Here is an 18034-nt window from a genome sequence, read left to right on the forward strand (position 1 = left end):
GAAGGGATATATTTAGCCTGAGGCAAATCCCCAGCAGAGACTGAAGCAGTGCCTGTCAGAGCTAGGTGGGACTTGAAGACAATGGCGCCCTCTCATTGTGAGGAGGGGAAGGGGTTGGAAGGACACCATCAGATCGCCCCTGCCCACTTCAGCCAGGGAGCTAGCTCCTTTGTCTCTGGTTCACAGCAAGAATTTATTTAAACAAGGGGCCCGAAAGTCATCGAACTAGCTCACAAACCATGTTTACAGATAGAAATGGAGATTTACAAATAGAAATGAGGTGATACACCCAATGAGTGGCTGCGAGTCCCTGTGTGTGGACTTGAACCTGTTTCCTTTTAAAGCAATTAATTCTAAGCATACAGTTTGATAAGATGTATACATCCTTGTAACCACCACCCCAATTAAGATGGGCATTGCCATCCTTCCAGAAAGTTCTGGGCAGGGTGGGTCTTTGTGTGTTCTGAGAGAGCCTACACTTAAGGCATTGTTTCCCCCCAAGTAACATTTAGGTGGTACTTTGGATGAACTGCTCGAATTTTTAATAGTGTGTATTGCAATGCATAACAAAAATATAATTCACATATTATCCGAATTTATAGATTGTTTAGGACCAGAATTTATAGATTGTTTAGGACCAGGGTAAGGTGTATGTTTGAATTAGTGTCAAATTTTAAAATGTTGAGCAAGAAATAAGAAAGTGGTCTGCTTGTGTGATAAATATATTGAAGGTTTGCTAATGACAGGTTTGCTCAACATTACTGTAGGTGAAGTGGGTGAGGGGAAGAGTGTAGGATGGTTTTAGGTGCTGGGAGAGTTTCTCCATAATAGGATAGGGGGTCACCGGATGGAGGGGGTGGCCAAGGAGTAGGTGGGACCTAACCTCAGGAATCTGAGAGGAATAGGCCTGGTGTGTGTGTGGGGGGGAGTTTGTAGAGCAGCGGTTCTCAAACTTCGCATGTCAGAGTCACCTGGAGGATATGTAACAACATTGCTGGGCCCACCCCCGGCATTTCTGAGTCAGTTGGTCTGAGGCTTGATGAGTTGCTTTTCTAACAGGTTCCCAGGTGAGGCTAATATTTTTGGTCTAGGGACCACCCTGAAAGCTACTAATGGAGAGGTGGCACTGGGTGAGAAATTTGGGACCAGTCATAGGTGTGGAATATGGGGGCTGGAGAGGCAGGGGGCAGCTGTATGGGAGGGGACAAGCAGGTGTATGGATGTGGTGACAGCCAGGCAGAGGCAGATTCAGCCTGGCCTGGTGGAGTGGGGAGCGAGTTGGCGCTGTGCCCAGGAGGGCTACTGCTGGAGCTGGTCCCCAGCCGTGGCACCCACAGCGTAATGAGAGCGTGGGACGAGGGAAGTAAGGCAAGAGCCTCTGACAGTACCTGGGGAGACCGTCTGCTCTAGTTCTCCCATTTTGATCAGCTCTGAGAGGAAGGGAACCACCTTCTGAGCACCTACTGCATCTCAGGAATTTTCTACGCCTTATCACATTTAATCATCACAATTCCATGATAAAGGTATCATTAATCCATTTTAAGAATGAGGAAAGGAAGGCCCTGAGAAGTGAAGGAACTTGCTCACTGTTATCTAGGCAAAGCTGTGATACTGTCAGCCGTGGGGCTGACTAATTAAGTCTCCTGGTTGTTTCCCACCCCCACCAAAATACTATCATTTCCACGTGCAATCCATTTTGTTCTTTTTTTTTTCCTATGAAGAGTGTGTACCTGTAATCACCATCTCTACCACTAGATGGCGCAGGTGATCTTCCCCCAGTTAATGCATCCGGCCTTAGAGGTTGGGTGGGCGGGGACCTCTCTTAAATCTCCCTGTCTTTAATTTATTTGTTTATATTTTAGTCAGAAGTGAGCTTGAAAGATTGCAAACCATTATGAACGTACTCTAGAAATAAACATCTGCAGCTGGATCTGTGTACGTTTGGGGCCAGTTATATAACTGGGATTTCTCTACAATGACAACCATGTAAATTGCCGTGTTCATTAGAAAAAACAGGTAGTAAAAAATGTGTTTATTTACAAATAAGTTATATATATAAAATACATAATATATATACATATATAAAATTTATAAAACTACAATTTACTACTAACAGTAGCAATTGTTTAGAATTTAGGCAAACAAAAGGCTTTTTTGGGTGAGGAGTATTCTTTCACTTTAGAATTGCAGGTATTTGGTGATAATAAAAAGCAGACCAACTCCTAGTTCATTATTAAAAACAAAAAAACTCTCCATAAACAACTGATTCCCTTGTTGCCTGTACCCAAGGGGAACCAATCTGACCATCCCACCATCCCACACTTGGTACCACTGGTACCTGCTGTTCTGGGGCTTTCATTGTTTGTTTTTAAAGATTTATTTGTTTATTTTAGAGTGGGGAGGTGCCGAGGGAGAGGGAGAGAGAGAATCTTAGGCTCCCTGCTGAGCACGGAGCCTGCTGTGGAGCTTGATCTCATGACCCTGAGATCACAACCTGAGCGGAAATCAAGAGTCAACTCTTAACTGACTGAGCCACCCGGGCGCCCCTTACTCTGTTTTAAGAATGGGGAAACGGAGGCTGACAAGGCAATGTGCCTCTCTCCACATCAGAGGAGTGCTGATGGCTGGTCAAAACTAGAAGTCAAGCACTCCAACTCCTTGTCTAGGGCTCTTTCCATCATGTCATTCCATCTGAGAAGCGGTGGCAGCTGTAGCCATCTTGTTTCTCTGTCGACAAAAACCCTGAGCCTCACACCATGGCCAAGAGCCCAGCCCCTGCTGTGCCATCTCATCAGTAGATGCCAGTAGGCTTGTTTATGGGACCACTTGTCCCGAAAGGTTGAGTTCTGCTGTAAGGGATGCATACTCTATGCTCTAAATCTGTGACTGTCTCCCATAGCTGTCAAGGGGTAGGAAAGGGAGGGCTATTCCTTACCCTCTAATTTACCCTCAGTCAAGGTTAGTTAAGGCTGGGCCAATGGTGCAGGGAGACACTCAGAAAATCATTGTATGAATGAGGAAAGGAAGGAAAGAAATGCCCTCCAGACACTTTAGAAGCTCATCCTTCCTGAAGGTGACAGGGACCCGTCATCTGGTGGCAGACTGATCACATTGGACCCCTCCCATCATGGAAGGCATCGGTTTGGTCATCACTGCAATAAACACTTATTCTGGATGTGGATTTCCACCCTTTCCTGAAATGCTTCCACCAGCTTAACCATCTGTGTGCTCACAGAATCCCATTCACTGTCCTGATATTCTACATGATGTTGCTTCTGACCAGGGGGGTCTCCTCCCAGAGCAGTGTAAGGGGAACAACAGATTTGTGCTCACAGGAGTTCACTAGTCTTGCCACATGCCCTGTAACCCGGAAGCAGTTGGCCTGATGGAACGTGGGTTGATCCTCTAAAGGCTTGTTTACGGGACCAGTTGTCCCGAAAGGTTGAGTTCTGCTGTAAGGGATGCACACTCTATGCTCTAAATCTGTGACTGTCTCCCATAGCTGTCAAGGGGTGGGAAGGGGAGGGCTATTCCTTACCCTCTAATTTACCCTCAGTCAAGGTTAGTTAAGCTAGTCGAGTTACCTTGAGGCAAGTCACTCCTCTAACTTACCTGCAGAAACTTACAGCTTAGCTGGTTTGAAGACCTCAGTTGTGAGGGAGGTATGCTTCCATCAGGGAACACAACAGTGAGTCTGTTGAACTGAGACCACCATCCAGCCATGCTGGGCTCCTTGTGCCTCTGAACCAAAGGAAGTTGGGTTGCTGCTACAAAGTGGGGGCAAAAGAGCTATATCTGCAACTTTAGGGTACCTCTGAGTACAACTGGCCCTTGAATAATGTGGGGACTGGGGTGCTACCCCCACACCCCCACATACACAGTAGAAAATCTCTGTATATAATACAAAGTTAAAAAATGAAGTCCTCAGGGTGCTTGGGTGGCTCAGTGGGTTAAGCCTCTGCCTTCCCAGGGTCCTGGGATCGAGCCCCACATCGGGCTCTCTGCTCAGCAGGGAGCCTGCTTCCCTCTCTCTCTCTCTGTGCCTGCCTCTCTGCCTACTTGTGATCTCTGTCTGTCAAATAAATAAATAAATAATCTTAAAAAAAAAATGGCGTCCTCTTTGACGCAGCATTTCAACTGTGGTGATGTCAGTCCAGTCCCCGACATATCACCCTAGCCTTCCTTGTTGTCATTCTTACCCCCTTCCAGTCCAGAGGACTCATGCCCTGTTTGAGTTCCTTGTAACAGCTCAGTGATCCCCCAGGTCCTCTGTGTCAGGAAGGTCTTCTAACATGATCTGCGGGGCTCTTCCCACTCTCTTCTCCAGCCCATCTGAACATTCTCTGCCCATCTGCTACCCAGACTTTTGGATCCCAGAGCTTGCAGATGCCCTCTGGCCTCAGGACTTGTCTGTCCCATAATCAGGACTTGTCCCTCCCCCAGACCCCACCCAGAGGGACCTATGTGTCATCCCATGGCAGGTTGAAGGTTGAACGTCATCTCACAGAAGCCTTCTTGGGCTCCCAGCATCCTACGTGGTTTTGTCACAGCTCTTGCTACTTTTGGTAATTATAATCTCTGGCGATTCTTTGTTTTTCACTGATGTCTGTTGCCCCCACGAGATCATGGTCTTCCTGAGGGCAGGGATGTTCCGTATGACTTATTGTCGCATCCCAGAGCCAGCACCGAGGCTGGCAGATAGGAAGCATTCATTATTCAATGGACAGATTCATATAAGAGGAAGGCATGTGCTGGAAACATCTTGGATGAAAGAAGTGTATGATGTTCTGGGAAAACCCCTCCTGGTTTCCTGAGAACACAGAGTTGGAAATGTTAGGGGGACCAGATCACAGGGGATGATTCAGATTGTTCAGATCCAGAGAACCACAGAAGGTGGCAAATGGAGGAGTGATGTGTGTGCCAGTCAACCCCTTTGTCTGTCTCCATGGTTGCAAAAGAAGAGCTGGGGGCCGGGAGGTCAGATGGGCTGGCACCACCATCCTGATTAGGGTCCTGGATATAGGTATAGAGTTAGCATTTGTGGCAATTAATCTAACCTAGCACCTCTTTGTTCTTCTTCCCTGAAAAAACAGTATGTCTGTACGAGAGAGAGGGGGCAGTGGAAACCCAGAGGGGCCTGAGTGTGTTCCTTTGATCACAAAGAGATTTTCGCAAATGGTCCCTCCAGAGGCAGTCACCAGGACATGATTAGACGGCCCCGAGGCTTGGAACAGGGGCAGGGCCCTTGTCCCTATGGCCAGGAGCTGTGAGGACAGCAGAGCCTGGCAATAGTGAATGGAAAGTTGGCTTGTTAAGCAGTAAATCTCTCTCCAGCACTCCTTCATTTAGGGTTTGACATGGAGCCAGCGGAAGGAGCCTGAGAAGCCCCTGGAGCCTCAGCCGGAGCCAGGAAGGGGCTGCCGAGAGCTGGGTGTGTGCCATCCACCAGGAGCAGGCTGCCCTGGGACCTGTTGTGCTCCTGCTGTCCCAGTGCGTGCGTCACACTTGTGCTCCAGCCCCTAGGAGGCTTGTAATTGGTTGCAGCGATGGAGAGCGGGGCCACCAGGTCACCTAGCTCTTCTCCTCACAGTAAGTCACTGTGGGCGGGAGATGACAGGAAAGAGGCCAAGTGAAAACCTAGGTAATAGCTACCCTAGACTTGAATGCTTACTCCATGCCCGGAGTCAGTCTTTCTAAGGCTACGCATTCAATCTGAGCTCAGTTCTTTTCTTTCACTCCTAGTGTGCTCTGTGTTTGTCCTTTAGAACACTTAGCAGAGTTAAAACAGAGATATCATTTCCTGTGTTTGTTGATTTAATATCTGTCTTTCCTGCTAGACTATAAACTCCCTGAGGGCAGGGATTGGGTCCCACAAGGGTAGGGATTGGGTCCCAGCACCTCCCATGCCGCCTGACTGGTAACTGGCATGCACGAGGTGTTTGCTGGACACATGAATGACCTTCCTGGCAGAGCAGGTGCTGCTGCTGCTCTGCTTAGTTCAGGACAGGTAAACCGAGGCATAGAGAGGTTGGAGGGGCCAAGCCATGGAACCCAAAGGTGGCACTCAGCATCCAGACTTACAGTGAAGGTGTGGGGCCCAAGTTTGGAGCTGATAAAACTCAAACTGGGGAAAGGGAGGCCCCTGTCCTTTTTGGCCCTTGGCCGTTGGCATGTGAGATCAAGTCTACTGGTGGTCATGATTCCAGTCTAGCAGGGAGCTGGTCTGAAGGCATGGTGTCAGAGAGAAGCAAAGATGAGAGGGAATGGTCTGAGTTCCTGGATCCAGCCATCCCTTTGCCCTGTCTGCAGGTGGGAACGGAGCCCGTACATGTCTCTAGAGCTTAGGCTGGCTGGCTCCCACCCGTCATACTTGTAATGGAGAATTCCACCCAACATGGCAGTCAAACTCAGCTGCTCTGCTGGTGTGGCGGCAAGAGCCAACCTCCTGGGCTTTGGTTCCAAGTGCACCGGCACTGGCCCTCGGTATGTGACAGAGCAAGTTGTCTTCCACCTCTGGGTCTCAGTTTCTTCAGCTGTGCAATGGGCATGATTGATTTCAGCTCTCCGGCAGGAGTGGGAAGCGCTGAGAGAGGAGCTCTCCGTGCCTGCCCTCCCGCAATTGCTCAGGAAGCTCTGGCTTCCTGAGGGAAGGCCTCAGGAAGGGCCTGTGGGCCTGTGTTGCCCCTCTAGGTGGCTTTTGGCTGCAAGGGACAGAAGACTCATGGGAGAGTAGCTTAAACCATGAAGGCTTTTAATCACCATGTGATAGACCAGGGGCTGGGCAGTCCCAGAGCAGTGGATTCAGAAGCTCAGCAGAGTCGTGAGGGGTCTAGGCTCTTCCTGTCTTTCAGCCTGCCATTCTCGGAGCGTCGTCCACTTCCCTCAGGGTCTCGAGGTGGCCAGCCAGCTGCAGGCATCACCTGGTGGAGGCCTGAGGAGGAGGCGTTTCTGTTTATCTCCCCTTGTACGTGCGAGGAGACTTTCCTAGCAGGTCCCCAGTGGACTCCCCCTCAAGTTCGGTGGGCTGAAACTGTCATATGCCCTTTGTTACACCAGCATCTACAAGAGGAATAGAGTAACCCCACCCTAGGGATCTGGGGCAGGGGACTGAACACCGTTGGTTTTGTTAGTGAGGAGGAAGAGGAGAATGGCCGTTGGCTGCATCTGCTGTGTTTGTCCACTGAGACGCCCCAACTGTCATCCACAGCGCCCGGCCGTAGTAGGTGCTCAGTAAGGACTCACTGAGCAAGTGACTCTGTGAGCCGGCTGTTCCAGCTGTCAGAGCAGAGCAGGAGCAGAGCAGCTCCATGAGGTTCTGCCATGGAGCAAGTTTCCTCAGATGACTGTGGCTCCCGTGTCTTTCCTCCTGCCTTTGGGGAGGTACCCGAACTCATTGGCCTGCCACGGATGGGGGTGGGGCCTGCAGTAGGGCTAGAGGGGCCAGGCTTCCACAGCTGCCTCAGTTCAAGGAAACAATCTAGGTCCACCCACTCTGGTCTGGAGGCTCCGAGGGGCAGGCCAGGCGGGTGGACAGGAGGGAGCAGGTGAAGGTGGCTCCTCCAGGGAAGGCCCTAAGGGCTGCAGAGGTAGCAGGCTCCCTTGGGCCACAGCATGTGAATGGGGGAAACCTGCTCCTTTTTTACTCCAGTATTTAGCTCATTCCATGTATCTTCACCGAGCACCTGCGATGTCCCAGCATGTGCTGAAATCTGGTGAGTACTCAAAGGTCAGTAACACCAGCATGGTGCCTGTCCTTCTGGAACTGCTAGTCTAGTGGGGGAAGCAGATCCTAGTCAAACAACCAAAGGGGAGAATTTAAATGGTGGCCATAGGAGTGACAAGGTGAGCGGCATGAGCCCCCGGGGGAGATGGCAGGGAGAGGGAGACAGGAGAAAGACTTTGTTATGTGCTCAGAAGGTAAGGTCCTGGAGACAGGTCAGCAGTGAGGTGAGAAAGAGGAAAGAGTATGGGGCGCCCCTCAGGTTTCTGGCTCATCGAATTGGATAGATACGGCTGCTATTCAGAGAGATGGAAAACACTGGAAGAGGGTCAGGCTAGAGGAGAGGAGCAGGGGGAGCTCATGCACTGGGCTTTCAGTCCTGTTGAGTTTGAGCTATGCGTCAGCCAGCTGGATGAATAGGTCTGGAAGCAGCTAGACTTCTCCAGCCCTCCCATCCCCAGGACACGGGGAAGTTCTGTAGATGGGTAGATCCCACTCTTGCCAGTTTTTTGTCCCTGGCCCTTGTGAGCTTGAGGCTTGGTCCTTAAGTGAAGTAAGGACAGGCACTGAGCACTTACCCAGAGCCAGGCTCTCTTTTTTAAAGACTTGACATATTTCAGCGTATCGAGGCCCTGTACCAACCCCAGAGAATAAACACTGTTGTAACCACCCACTTCATCTATGGGGAAACAGAGGCCCAGAGATCCTACGTAGCCTGTTGTGTGAGGTCAGGTGGCAGAGCCCAGATCTGGACCCTGCATTACCCGCTGCCCCACCATACCATTTGCGTGAGCTTCAGGGACCCCGTGTTGGGTTGCTCCTCACCACAGGCTGACAGGAAGCTGTTCCAATCCTGACCCTGTGACGGCACATTATGGTGGCACAAAGATGTTACTGGAATTCATGTTAGAGAATTTGGGAACCAGAAAATGGAATTTGACAGCTGACAACAGAGGTGTACGAGTCTTAAAACTTTGCGCTCCTCTGGGGAAGACCCTGGTTGTCGTGGTGCTGAGTCCTTTCCCTGTGACCCCTGGCAGAGCTCAGCTGTTTAAGCTCTGTGAGCAAGTCCCCAGGGGCAGAAGCAGGTGGTGCGCAGGACCAGGGACTCAGATACAGGGACGGGACAGGGAACACACGGGGCTGTCACAGATGTTCAGCAAGGGGGAGCTGAGGAAGAGCTGGTAGGCCTGGCTTCAGGCGGCCTCACTCCCAAATCCTCCTCTGTTAATTCAGCTTAAGTGGTTGTCTTACTGGTGTTGGTTGACAGGATTGTAGCAGATTTCTTTCTTCGTGGTGGTTTTTTTTTTTTTTTTTTTACCCCCTTTACTTTTAAATTATACTTGAAACAGATAGAGAAAATCACAGAAGACAGAGGCAGAGTGAATTTGTATAAGGTGACCATTCTGGTAAATCAGCACCTAGATCAAGAATTGGGCCCACGGCAACCTCTCTGTGCTCTGTCCTGAAGGCACATCTTTCCTGTCCCCAGAAAGTGGCTCCCCATCCCAACTTTTATGCTGATCATTGCCTTGCATTTCTCTATAACTTCATCGCCCAAGAGCACCTTCTTAAACTCTACCATTTAGTTTTACCTGCTTTTGCAAATTAGTAGTAAAAATTGTAGTAAAAAACACACAGCCTAAAATTCACCATCTTAACCATTTCAAGCGTGCAAGCGTGCAGCACCGCGGAACGTTCACGTTGTGCGATCATCACCACCGTCCCTCTCCGGAACTGCATCTCGCCGAACTAAAACTCTGCACCCGTTGAACGACTCTCTATCCCCTCTTCCTTCCCCTCCCCACCGAGAACCTCCATTCTACATTCTACTATGAATTTGATTACCTCACATAAGTGGAATCACACAGTGTTTGTCTTTTTGTGACTGGCTTTTTTCACTCGGCATTACTGTCCTCAGGGTTCATCCACATTGCTGCATGTGACATGACAGGATTTCCTTCCTTTTTAAGGCTGCATCATAGGCCGTTTTTTGTTTATCCGTTTGTTTATAGACCGCATTTTGTTTATCCGTTCATCTGTGTGAAGGATACTTGAGTAGCTCCTACCGCTTGGCCATTGTGAATGAGGCTGCTGTGAACACGGGTGTATACTTAGCTACTTTTTAATTTGATATGTCTTCAAAGTCTCTTTTAAGCCAAAGATTCTCCCATCATCCCTTACCCCCCTCTTTTAATTATATGGTGACGATCCCAGGGCATTGGACCAGTTGGCCTTCCCCAGTCTGGATTTTGCTGACTGCATACTGGTGATGCATGAAGTTCAGCATCTGTATTTCCAATCAGTGGGTAGTGGGATACAGAGGCCTGATCAATTCAGGTTGTGATTTTTTGGCCACTATAGGTGGCGTGTTCTTCCATCAAAAGGTGCTCACAGGGATGCCTGGGTGGCTCAGTCGGTTAAGCATCCTGGGATCGAGTCCCACATCGGGCTCTTTGCTCTGCAGGGAGCCTGTTTCTCCCTCTGCCTCTACCTGTCACTCTGCCTGCCTGTGCTCACTCTCTCTCTTTGATAAATAAATAAATAAAATCTTTAAAAAAAAAAAAGGTGCTCACAATGTTGTGCTGTCATTTTATGTGTGTGCATGTAAGGGGGGATGCTAACAGCAGCTGATATTCAATACTTGGGTACATTAATTAATTTGTGGGCACAAAATACTGTTGTTCTAATTTGCTCATTCCTTTTTCATTAATTAGCTGCAGCAACTTTCTTAACAGTTAACCATTGGAGAGAAACAATACTGCAACCAATGTGATATTGGTTTGGTGTGTTTTAGATATTTGTCTTTTGGATGAGGGTTTGTTTGAAGAAAGGGTCCACTGCTTTAAAAACAAAGAATGAGAGAGATGATGGGTAATGAAAATTGATTGAATATGTCCATTTTCACCCTCTTAAAATTCTACTAAATTGACAGAAAAAGGATATTTTGAAGGTGCAAGACAGAGAAAAGAGGGATAATAGCAACACAACTGTGGATCCACTGTAAATGGTTCGTCATCCTCAGAGATTCTTGAGAAAAAGGTACACGAGAAGTCAATATTTTCAGACATTTAATATGTGAAAATGTCTTTATTTTACCTTCACATTTGATGGATAGTTTGGCTGTGTATAGAATTCTAAGTTGGGAATCCTTTTCCTTCACAATTTGCCTTCTGTGCTCTAGTGTTGTTGCTGTCGAGAGATCTGAGACCATTCTCATCCCTAGCTCTTTGTAGGGGATGTTGTTTTTACTATTTCTGGAAGCTTGTGGGATCTTCTTTGTGTTCTCAGGATGCTGAGATGTTACAAGTGGCTTAGCTTGGTGTCGATTTGTTTTCTTACATTGTGGAGATAAGTTCCAAGAAGACCAGTCATAAGAGGTGAATTTGGTAGCTCTCAGGAGGGGAAATGGTGGTGGTGGTGGTAGGGGGTGGGGACACCTGCCATTTTCAAAACCAATCTTACAGGATGACTTGGCCATTTTGGCACATGTACCACTTTGATGTAAAAATAAAAAAAGAGAAGACAAAGAAGGAGCATGGGCCTTGGGGGAAGACAGACCTGCGTATGAATCCTGAATCCTTTACTTGCCTAAGAGGGTATTTGTGGGTCATACATCTTTGCTTCTGAGCCTGTTTTCTTACTTAAAATGGGGTGGAGATTCCCACTCTGTCCAGATCACGTGGTTGTTTGATGGAGGATGGAGGGGATTTGGGGAACCGTGAGGCGTGAAACCACAGGAAGTTAGCATCCCTGATAAGATCTGACAGGGAGGCTATATTTCCAGCTGCTAGAAGACTTAGCACAAATCACGAGACTGTCATTTCCCGCAGTCCAGCCTTTTCTTCCATCTTGTCCCTCTCTGTTCTCTGCTACTAGAGAAAAGCCAGTTTGTTCTACATGGTAGAATGCCGGCCCCCGTCAGACTGTAGCCTTTGCCAGGTGTCGGTGTTAACCTGTAGCTTTGAGTCATCACCTCGGCCTGGGATAGCTGTGGTCCCTCCCGCTCTCATTCTCCAGCTTCTCAGCCTGCTGTTCCGAAGCCATTTCTTCCTGGGAACTGCACCTGGAAGGGAGTGGTTGCCACAAGTCAGTGAGTAGAAGCCAGGCTTCTCCAAAGCATGGCCAAACGAATCAAAGAGGATGGCCTATCTTAATTAAGGTGCCCGTGTGTGCACACCAGGAGAAGGTAGTAGTTTCTGAGTCAGCACGATCTGGCCAGAGTGCGGGACTGAGAACGGTTCTGAACTGAGCTCAGCGAGAAGAAGGAGTTCGGTGGTTAATCAGTATCCCCAGGGAGGGGATAAGGGCAGCCCGCCAACCATGTACTTGTCATCCCTGATAGAAACATCCTTTTCCTTTTTTCTTGGGGCATAACCTCCATACAGTACATTAAATTTAAGTGCACCACTTGGTGTCTTTTACACGCGCACATGTTATTACATCTAGATCAAAACAGAGTATTTCCAGTAGCCTGGAAGAATTTGCCACTCCTCCCTCAGAAGCATCCATGATTTTGACCTCTATCACCATAGATTACTTTTGCTTGTGTTTTACTTCTTATAAACTGAATTAAACAAAAAAAAATTAAACAGTCTTCTAGTGTCAAACTTTCTTTCGGCATAATGCCTGTGTGATTTATTAATGTTCTTACTCATTATTCCACTGTATGGACACACCACAGTTTATCCATTTCCCCATTGATGATGAGCACTGGAATCTTCTCCAAGTCTGGGCTGTTATGAATGAGGTGGCTGCAACTATTCTTCTATGTGCCTTTTGGTTGACCAACCACCTTGTTTCTTTTGGGTATTGTTCTGGACTGAGTGTTTCTATTCCCCCAAATTCCTGTATTGAAGCCTCAACCCCTGATGCGATGGTATAAGGAGGTGGAGCCTTTGGGAGGCGATTAGGTTAAGATGAAGACCGGACAGAGAGTCCCCTGATGGGATTAGTGTCTCTACAAGAAGAGGAAGAAGCTCCAGACCTTCCTCTCTTGCTATGTGAGGATAGAGCAAGATGGCAGCTGTCTGCTAGCCAGGAAAAGGGACCTGAGCATGCAGGCACCTTGGTCTTGGACTTCGCAGCCTCCAAAATGATGAAAAATAAATGTCTGTGGTTCAAGCCACCCACTCTACCCAGTCTGTGATATTTTATCATAGCAGCCAGAAGCTAAGACATTAATTTACCTCTATTGATATCTCTATCTGTAGATATATCTATATCTATAATTCTACCTAGAAGAGAACTAGCTGGTTCATAGGTGGGTGAATATTGAGCTGGATTTCTACTCACAAAGCACTGAACTGCATCAAATGTGAACCCAGCCTCTGTGCACATCAGATGTGGTGCTGGGCTCTCAGTCCACGTGGAACTGTTGAACTCTGACTCTGAGATTGGACATCAATTTCGCACAAGACTTAAAAGCAAACACTTATACAACCAGGCAGCTCCTTTTCTAAACTTTCACTATTTTAATATTTTTATAATATTTCATACTTTCTTTTTTTTTTTTTAAGATTTTATTTATTTATTTGACAGAGAGAGATCACAAGTAGGCAGAGAGGCAGGCAGAGAGAGAGAGGAGGAAGCAGGCTCCCTGCTGAGCAGAGAGCCTGATGCGGGACTCCATCCCAGGACCCTGAGATCATGACCTGACCCGAAGGCAGCGGCTTAACCCACTGAGCCACCCAGGCGCCCCATAATATTTCATACTTTCAATCACATGATTAAACTTTGGTTTTCTGCAGGCTTGCATAAATCTGGAATTACCTCTAATTCTTCCTTGACTTTTCAGGGGCTTTGTCTAGTTTTGCTTTGCCAGATGTCAAATCTTTAGCTCTCTTGAGTTGTTGTCCTAGAGTAGGTCTTGCCCATATCTGCTTGAAAAAGCCTTGGGATACTTCCCCGGTCCACTGCTCAGTTCTCTATGCCTGGAAATTATGATTTTCTTTGCATCCAGAAAGCAGTAGTTTCTCTAAAAAAAACGACCTCTTTTTAACTTTAACGCTTTGCTTTTGGAACGATGAGCTGCTGTGTAAACCATTTATATTGAATGTTGATTACGTTTGCTCACTAAATACCGTTGGCTGGAGAAAATTCTTGACTTACAAACTTCTGTCTAATTTTAACAAAGATCACACTTCTTGTTTCAGCAACACAGAGGCTTGTTCATGGTGGATGCACAATAAATATTTATTGAACGAACTTAGTGAAAATCATTTAAGAAAACATTATACAGAACTGTAACTGGAGGCTGTGGAAGGTTCTTCCCCGCTCGAAGTTTTTAAGGCAAAGCCCTCAGGTGATTTCCTCACCCTAAGCCCCTGGAGTAGGCCGCTGGAGGAAGGGTAAATAACTAATTTTCACAGCAGAATAGAGTGGAGATGCCTGGGCAGCAGTCCAGGGTCGCTGGTTGGGCCCATTTATCCAGCCACTAGCTGCTTTGTCTCTGAACTGTCATTATCACTGGATTTCTAAATTTTGTCTTTCCTCAAGGATTGAGGACCTGTGTTTTCAGTTCCCATTCCGGTTAATTTTGGTTTCACAAACATTACTGAGAATCTGCTAGGTCCCAGGTACTGGGCAAGGTGCTAGAGGTGCACACATGAACAGTGCACAAGCTGATAGATAGCCAATAAGCTCTGTGACCCTGGTTTAGTTATTTCTCCTGTAGGAGCTCTATTTCCTTATCTGTAAAATGGTCCTGAAGCCGGAGGATTGCAGTGTTTATCTCTGGAGAAGCACTGGGCTATGCTATGCTGAGGTGCTATGCATCTGTCTTCACAGAGGGAAACTGAAGACGTGGTGGCTGGAGTCAGGACTGGTCACAGAGCTGGACCAGCTCAGTGCTTCCTTGAGGGTTCCCTGCCCTCAGCTCCTCACAGATGGTGCCTGAAACCACCCAGAGGGCCTCTGCGCAGAGCCCATCGCCATTTGTCCAGGGGTGCTGTCCTGATTGATCCGAGAAAAGTACGTGTTTTCCTTGTGTTGGGAGCCCCCCCATTAGCAGACACTGCCCACCCCAGGGGGCAGGTCCAGATGGCCCCACCCCGCCCTCCCACGTCCTCATGTTGCCACCCTGACCTGCCTCTCTCTCTCCGGGGAACGCGCAGCAGCGCCCCATCCGTGCCCTGACAGACAGAGCTTGCAGGAGCGAGTGTCTGCGAACCTGCTCAGGACGCTGGCTCCTGGGACGCTGCCCTGGCCACCCAGGGCCAGTTGGTGAACACTCATTGATGACGAGAGACACTGCAAGGATCCAACCTGGTTTGGCAGAGCCCCAGACAACCTAACAGTTGATTTAAAAAATTCCTTCTGCCCTGCGTGGAAACCCTCCAAGCCTCCTCCAGCTCCAGCCCCGCCCCATTCCCCAACTCAATTTAAAATTTTTATTTTTATTTATTTGACAGAAAGAGATCACAAATAGGCAGAGAGGCAGGCAGAGAGAGAGAGGAGGAAGCAGAGTCCCTACTGAGCAGAGAGCCCTATGGGGGGCTCGATTCCAGGACCCTGAGATCATGACCTGAGTCGAAGGCAGAGGTTTATCGCACTCAGCCACCCAGGCATCCCTCCCCAACTCAATTTAAATACTGGGTGGGTTGTTTTTAATCTGCAGTCATTTTACACCGTTGTCAGGCCTTTGCAGGCACTGGCCTGGGCCTGAGAATAGGACCCTGACCCCACCAGCCAAATAAGCTAGCAAGCAGTTGGCTTTGAGCCTCCGACTTCTGTCTGCAAAGAGCACACCTCCCTTGCAGGGTCACCTACAGATGATTCATGTCCTATGAAATCTTCAGCAGACATTTTTCCGTTGCGGAGTGCAGGGAGATGGGTTAAAGGTGTGACATCGGGAGTCACCTTGCCTGGGTTCTGTCCCCTGCCCCTGTCTGTGAGTGAGGATGATCAGCTTATTTACCTCTGGGTAGCAGTTGCTTATTGTTAGTGATAACTGCTGTTTTCATTTATTGGGTCCATTCTGGGCAGCTGGTGACAGACCAGTGATTGGACAGACATTCTATAACACAGCTTCTCCCTTAACGGCCCCATCACTTGTTATTTTTTATTGTGCTATCTTTCTATCTATCTATCTACATTTTAACCATTTTTAAGTGTACAATTCAGTGGCATCAATTACTTTTGCAGTATTGTGCAACATCACCCAATTTTCAAACAAACAACCTCTGTGCCTATTAAGCAATAACTCCCCATTCCTCCTTCCCTCCCACCCCTGCTGACTTCTAATCTATTCTCTGTCTGAGTTTGCCTATTCTAGATATTTCATAGAAGACATCACTTATTTTTAAAGCATCCTTTACAGATTTATAACAGCTCTTCAATGCAGGAGTGTAAAATGTATTTATTCAGTATTTAGTTTGCTTATAAAATAAATTTGGAATATTAAGTTTAGTGGCAATTTTATTTAGGCAGTAATTATAGATTTAGTGATTATATCTTTATTTCTAAAATAATATTTTTTGTTACAGCCTTTTTATTGTAGAAAATATGGAAAATATAAAAGTATAAAAGAAGAGGCTATCCCAATAACATTAATGTTTGGAAAGTTTTTTTTTTTTTAATTAGATTTATGATTACTCAACATAGTACTGGAAGTTCTGGTCAGAGCAATTAAACAAGAAGGAGAAATAAAAGGCATCCAAATTGCTAAGGAAGAAGTAAAACTCTCACTATTTGCAGATGACATGATACTTTATAAAAAACCATAAGGACTCCAGCAAAAAACTATTAGGAATAATAAATGAATTCAGTAAATTTGTGGGTACAAGATGAATATATAGAAATCTGTGCATTTCCTCTATGCACTATTTCTTCTAGTTCTAACAATGAACTAGCAAAAAGAAAAATTCAGAAAAAGTCTCATTTACAATTACATCAAAAAGAATAAAGTACTTATTAATAAATTTAACCATGGGGGTAAAAAATCTGTACTCTGAAAACTATAAGAAGTTAATGAAAAAAATTGAAGATGATGCAAATAAATGGAAAGATATACCATGCTCATGGATTGGAAGAAATATTATTAAAATGTCCATACAATCCAAAGCAATCTATGGATTCAATGCAATCTCTTTAAAAAATGTCAGTGTTTTTCACAGAATTAGAACAAATAATCCTAAAATTGGTATGGAAAAAACCTCTCTGAATATCCAAACCAATCTTCAGAAAGAACAAAGCTGGAGGTATCACAATCCCAGATTTTAAGATCTACTACAAAGCTATAGTAATCAAAACAGTGGGTACTAGTGTAAAAATAGACACATAGATCAATAAAACAGAATAGGGAGCCCAGAAATAAAGCTACATTTATATGACCAATTATTCTGTGACACAGGATGCAAGAGTATGCAATGGGAAAGAGTCTCTTCAACAAATGGTTCTGGAAAAACTAGACAGCTACATGTAAAAGGATGAAACTGGATCAGTTTCTTATACCGTATGCAAAAATAAACTCAAAGTGGGGGTGCCTGGTTGGCTTAGTTGGTTAAGTGACCAACTCTTGACTTTGGCTCAGGTCATGATCTCAGGGTGGTGAGGTAGAGCCCTACATCAGGCTCCTCACTGGGCATGGAGCCTGGTTAGGATTCTTTTGCCCCTTTCCACTCTCTCTCTCTCAAATAAATAAATAAAAATTAAAAATGGATTACAGGCCTGTGTGTGAGACCTGAAACCATAAAACTAGAGAAAACATAGGCAATAAACTTAGATATCAGACTCAGCAATACCTTTCTGGATCTGTCTCCCCCAGACAAGGGAAATAAAAGCAAAAATAAATAGTTGGGCTTATATCAAACTAAAAAGCTTTTTGCATAACAGGAAAATATAAACAAAAAATAAGGTAACCTACTGGTTGGGAGAAGATATTTGCAAATGATATATCTGATAAGGGATTGCTATCCAAAAAAATATAAAGAAATCCTACAACTCAACACCAAAAGAACAAACAATCTGATTTAAAAATGGATAGAGAGGGGCACCTGGGTGGCTCAGTGGCTTAAGTCTTTGCCTTCAGCTCAGGTCATGATCTCAAGGTCCTGGGATCGAGCCCCGCATCAGGCTCTCTGCTCAGCAGGGAGCCTGCTTCCCCCTCTCTCTCTGCCTGTCTCTCTGCCTACTTGTGATCTCTCTCTGTCAAATAAATAAAATCTTTACAAAAAATAAAAATGGACAGGGGATCAATAGACATTTTTCTGAAGAAGACATACATACATGAAAGCATACTCAGTATCACTAATCATCAGGAAAAGGCAAATCAAAACTACAGTGAGGTATCACTTCACACCAGTCAGAATGGCT

The sequence above is a fragment of the Mustela lutreola genome, chromosome 4 (genome assembly GCF_030435805.1).
Source record: "Mustela lutreola isolate mMusLut2 chromosome 4, mMusLut2.pri, whole genome shotgun sequence".
Classification (NCBI taxonomy): domain Eukaryota; kingdom Metazoa; phylum Chordata; class Mammalia; order Carnivora; family Mustelidae; genus Mustela; species Mustela lutreola.